Source organism: Diadema antillarum, unplaced genomic scaffold, assembly GCF_040938485.1.
Source record: "Diadema antillarum isolate AM-2024a unplaced genomic scaffold, OU_Dant_1.0 seq00001899_RagTag, whole genome shotgun sequence".
NCBI classification, from domain to species: Eukaryota; Metazoa; Echinodermata; class Echinoidea; order Diadematoida; family Diadematidae; genus Diadema; species Diadema antillarum.
In genome coordinates this window covers 70,269-76,329 of record NW_027272565.1, presented here as the reverse complement: position 1 = coordinate 76,329, position 6,061 = coordinate 70,269, and positions in this window count along the sequence as shown.

Below are 6,061 nucleotides of genomic sequence, written 5' to 3'. Positions count from 1 at the left end.
GGTAATTTACTCCTCAAAAACAAAACGTGGCCCCTCCTTGCATCATATACACGTAAAAGCGTAGCCAAGAAGAGTCATCAATTTCGCATTATGTATACCTACGTGAGCGGACATACCATCGCCACTGGTATCCCAACGCACCGCTCGCAATCATAACGGAATTGCATATTGCCTTTCGTTTGCGAGCGCGACCACCTGGTGGGATACGTCTACACAATAGCTCCTTAGTTTATAGCCTGTTGTACAAGACACTGATCAATTCAGCGGGGAAGCATAGCGAGTAGACTGACATCATGTCTTCCTATACACGGACACGTGGCGACACATTCCGACAAAATGTCAGAATGATGACTTACAATGTCTTGCATGCATTCAGCACAGCGATATGCATGGAGCGAGGGTTAACAATGAGGCACGGTAATCGAATATCCGGTAATGGCCAACTGCAACCAATGATCTGTGTTATAGATCGAGTCGCTGCATAGCCAACTTGACTGCGTTTAGCCACATAGCAACGGGACGCATGCATGCAGGACTACTGGTTTGCCATCTCGAATTAATTTGATGCACGTCCCATGATCACCGTTTACAATCATCATAATGAAAAATGGGGGGAAAATAAAGGTAATCAAACGCATCCACCAAGGGCGACTCCGTCGACAATCATTCCCGCTTGAGCAAACCTTAGATAACCGCACATACTTATAGAGTCGAGTATGTTGTCTTTGCCAACACTAACGATGACAGCACACTTGATTATAAAAGATATCAGATATCGACGAAATACACTGCCCTACTTTGGCAAAAGGAAGCAAGTGACAAAAGTGGCATTTCTCGTAGAAGAGCAAAATGTGTCTGTCATTTACACTGAAGTCAATGGACTATCATGATGTCTTATCTACCATATCTTTTAGTAGGATGAGTGTTTCTGCAAGAAATTTGGCCTGGAAGAATAGCTCCTTATGTGAATTATGAAAACATCAATAACTCAAATTCGGATGGTATGTCACTTGCTTCCTTTTGCCAAAGTCGGGCAGTACAGTGATACGTGACCTCGCAAATCTTACATGAAAGATACGACTATGTTTATCTTTCACTGACTATGGAAGATGATATTTTATTTCATTTCCATTTAATTTCTACAAGAAGTATAAAGTAAAATATAACATTTGCATGTACATACGAAATCAATATATTTGATTCTTAGAAAAAGACGAGACGAGATATAATCAAAATTAAATCGTCATTAGAATAAAAGCCATCATTCCAATGAAAGGCAGTATCAAGATATTTGAAAACGGTACAACATCTTGACAAAGTATGAGTGTACCTTTCACGGATATTGTTCTTTCATCCTTCACTGTAAAAACATCGGTGTTAGATTTAACACCATGGGTGTTAAATCTAACGTCGATCAAACTTCAATGGAGGACCACACCCACAGGTGTAGAAAATGCACTGCGATGGTGTTGAAAAGTGTTCACCTGACACTTCGTGGTGTTAATTTGACACTGTACCTGGTGTTATTTTGACACTGTACTGGTGTTAATTCAAAAATGACACCACATGGTGTTGATTTGATATTTGTTGGTGTTAATATCAATGGTTTAACACCCGTCCAGCTTCAATAAAGGACCACACCAGCTGGTGTTACTGTGGTGTAAATTTATTTTCACATTTTTTTCAAAAATCTAGTATTTTAATGTAAAATTCTTGATCGTCTTGTTTAAATTAAAAATCAACAAGAAGTGCAGTTACTAAGAAACTCTTCAAAAAACAGTTTTATATTTGGAAATGACACCCGGAGGTGTTAATTTAACACCAGCTCGGTGTTCACTATTAGTACCGGACTTTTTGCAGTGTTCTGATTAGCCGATGGAGTATCTAACAAATTCTCTAAGATATAAGCCGAAGGAATTTGGAGATAAAAATCATTGATTATTTTTATCATTGAATATATGGTTATCACGTTAATGACTACAGTGATTCACCTTCAGCTTACAGCTACAGATTTAAAACTATACACAGTTATTTATAGATATTTGCTTTCATAATGCGCCAATTTTAATCAATGTAAAAGCTTTAGATCAACAAGACTACTTGTCTCTGACCTCGGATTCTATATGCGTTCTTATGTATGTATGTATGTATATATATATATATATATATATATATATATATATATATATGTGTGTGTGTGTGTGTGTGTGTGTGTGCGTGTGTGTGTGTGTGTCTGTCTGTGCATGTATATAGTAATTCTCAGATCATAGATCACATGTCCAGGAGCTACTACAGGGATAACGAATTAAAATGTCCTCGGCAATACTCAATTGCCACTTACAGCATCTCATTCATCTTCCATCGTCACCCTACTCATCTTCACCCTTCACCTCAACAATTTTTTTTTTTTTGTCGTTGTCAATTAAGAATATGGGAAGAATGACCATACCTGTACTTGATTTAGAAATGAGATGCTACCTTATGAATTAATGTACAGTCAAAGATGTGTATTTGTTTAAGTCATTCCAATATGACAGCATGTCGATTTCTAAAGAGTGTTTCTTTTATTAATCTCTACGCTCATCTACTAATGCACGCTATGTATACTTTTGAACGCTCGCCTTCTAAAGATTCAATTTGACACCCTGTCGTTTATTGAATTGATACAGCCAACGTGGTTATTTGCTCAGGTGTAATGAAAAATTATCTCTACCAAAACCCGATACAGATTACTGCAACGAACTTTTTCTCTAAATCTGAAGGTGCTCTGAATCAGAGTAATCTCATGGTTTATCATCTTTCAGAAATAAACTGAGTACATTCTTAGTCTTGACTTCTTTTTCTTTTGTTGTAAATTTCCATCTCATCTCTCTCATACCAACGGCGTAGCCAGGATTTCATCTTAGGGGGGGAGGGTGTGGGAGGGGGGTTTCCCCCCTCCCACGGTAAGAACTTTTTGCATTTGGATGTTGTAAATGGTGCAATTTGATGCATGTTTTTGCGCGTTTTATCGACGTGAAACAGTCCCACTTGTTTATGGTAGCAGTTTATTTTGATGTAGATTATTATTGAACAATTTGCCTATAAAATGGTATAATTTAGATACATTTCTTGTATTAATTCTTTTCACTGAATATCATGAACGCGACTGAACCCGAGCGAGAGGAGCGAGCGAGGGGGGTATAGGGGAGGGTGTGGGAGGGGGGTGTCCCCGCTCCCACAGTAAGAACTTTTTGCATTTTGATGTTGCAAATGGTGCAATTTGATGCATGTTTTTGCGCGTTTTATCGACGTGAAACAGTCCCACTTGTTTAAGGTAGCAGTTTATTTTGATGTAATTTAGATTTTTATTGAACAATTTGCCTATAAAATGGTATAATTTAGATACACTTCTTGTATTCATTCTTTTCACTGGATATTATGAGCGCGACTGAACCCGAGCGAGCGGAGCTAGCGAGGGGGTAGGGGAGGGTGTGGGAGGGGGGTGTCCCCCCTCCCACAGTAAGAACTTTTTGCATTTTGATGGTGCAAATGGTGCAATTTGATGCATGTTTTTGCGCGTTTTATCGACGTGAAACAGTCCCACTTGTTTATGGTAGCAGTTTATTTTGATGTAGATTATTATTGAACAATTTGCCTATAAAATGGTATAATTTAGATACACTTCTTGTATTAATTCTTTTCACTGAATATTATGAACGCGAATGAACCCGAGCGAGCCCGAGCGAGTGGGTGTCCCCCCTCCCACAGTAAGAACTTTTTGCATTTTGATGTTGCAAATGGTGCAATTTGATGCATGTTTTTGCGCGTTTTATCGACGTGGAACAGTCCCACTTGTTTACGGTAGCAGTATATTTTAGTGTAGATATCATTGAACGATTTGCCTATAAAATGGTATAATATAGATACACTTCTTGTATTAATTCTTTTCACTGAATATCATGAACGCGACTGAACCCGAGCGAGCGGAGCGAGCGAGGGGGTAGGGGAGGGTGTGGAAGGGGGGTGTCCCCCCTCCCACGGTGAGAACTTTTTGCATTTTGATGTTGCAAATGGTGCAATTTGATGCATGTTTTGCGTGTTTTAACGAGTTGAAACAGTCCCACTTGTTTAAGGTTGCAGTATATTTTAGTGTAGATTATTATTGAACAATTTGCCTATAAAATGGTATAATTTAGATACGCTAGTCTTCTTGTATTAATTCTTACACTGAATATCATGAACGCTGTCTGTTCCGCAATCAAACAGAAAAAGCATGCACACGAGGGTGTAGATAGGGGCATATCCCCTCCCACACGAAGGTGATTTTGCGTTTTCAGACCTCAAATTCAGCGATCTGGTGCAAATTTTTGGTGCAATACTTTTTCATCGAAGTGTTAAAATCACGGAATTTAGCTCTTATTCCGAATGTGCACCATCTGTGCGTATAAAGTCTAGTGAGGTAGAGCTTAGGGGAAGGGGAATTCCCCCTCCCGCTCGCGGAGCTTTTGCGTTTTTAGAATTGAAATAAAGCGATCTGGGTATAGCCACAGTCTACTTCTTTGCATGGCGGGGGGGGGGGGGGGGCGAGCAGGAAGAAGGCGTGGGCGAGTGTTATCTCCACCCTTCCCTTCCGATGGAGCTTTTATCTTTTTAAGGTTGAAATTGAGATATCTCGTATACGCATATTTGATGGAATCAACATTTGGGAAATCACCAACAAAAAAAAAAAACAAACCCCAAAACAAAAAAACAAAAACAAAAACAAAAAACTGATGGGGGGGCTGAGGGAGGAAAGGGTCGATTAAAAGGGGAAATTCCCCTTAAGATACATGAGGGAACCTTCAGTTTTCGGAATATAAGTGATAAGTCTTGTGCACTCAGAATTATTCAGAATTTTTTGTAAATCTAAAAAGTGTACTTAGCTAGAGAGGGGGTGGGTTTGGGAGGGGGATACCCCCTCCCAAGCACGAGAGATTTTGCATATTTTGAATTGAAATTCAACGATCTGGTGCACACTTTGAGTGAAATATTAAAAAAAAAATCTTATTTGATGAAAGGTTGCAAAGGAGACCCGCTTCATGTGCATGCATACAGCATACACGCATTTTTTTTCCGCCTCCCAAATCCCCGGTCCAAATCTTAGGGGGGGGGGGGGGGCGACCGCCCCCATCGCCCCCCCCCCCCCCCCCCCCCCCCCTGGCTACGCCATGAATTTTTATAATGAGTATATTTTCATTGAGCTAATCAATCATATATTGAATACTTTTTTTTTGGTACAGTATCTCTTCTCTTTGGAGCTCATGGAAGAACGGAAGAACACCGTGTGTCCTTGTTGGTACATTCCTGAATGGTAATCCCTGCATATTGACGTACATGTATGATTGTTATCTTTATTTCTATGTATGCTCTGTATTTATCTTAAGATTGTTTTGCTCTTTTTTTACGCTGCTCTTTGTAACACTCTGCGTTTTAATACTTGACTACGGAAAAAGATTAATACAAATTCAAAATAATGTTGATATTCGGTATTCGTGCATCGTTGGTTATCTTTATATCATCTTTTTAAATTAAATTTCCAGTTTTTTAAAGTGAAGACATATTATTTCAATGTCCTTGATCAGCCTGCATATAAGAAAGTACTCACTTGACGAATGCAGCAATGAGCCAGAGTGGCTCTTACGAGGATCTAAGTTTGTCAAAAGCATAAACCTGGCACCATTTTTTGTCCGCCACTGTTAAGGCATAATATTCGGTGATTTAATGAGCAATTGTTATTCATCTCCACTCCGCCCTCCCTCCCTTTCAGTTCCCCCCTCCTCCTCCCCGTACAGCGCACCCAGAGACAAGGTAAACGCAGCATGGCAAGCACAGACTAAATCACACACACTCACACATACCTATACACTCACAAACACATGAATAAATGAATATATACATTATTTATCATCGGAGGATTGACTTTCCGATGTCATCAATCATTCAAATTCATTAAAAACGGCAGAATAATGGACAGTATCACTTTAGACCGAGTATAAGGCCTATACCTATTGTGTATTTTGAAAATTTGCGACGATGAGAG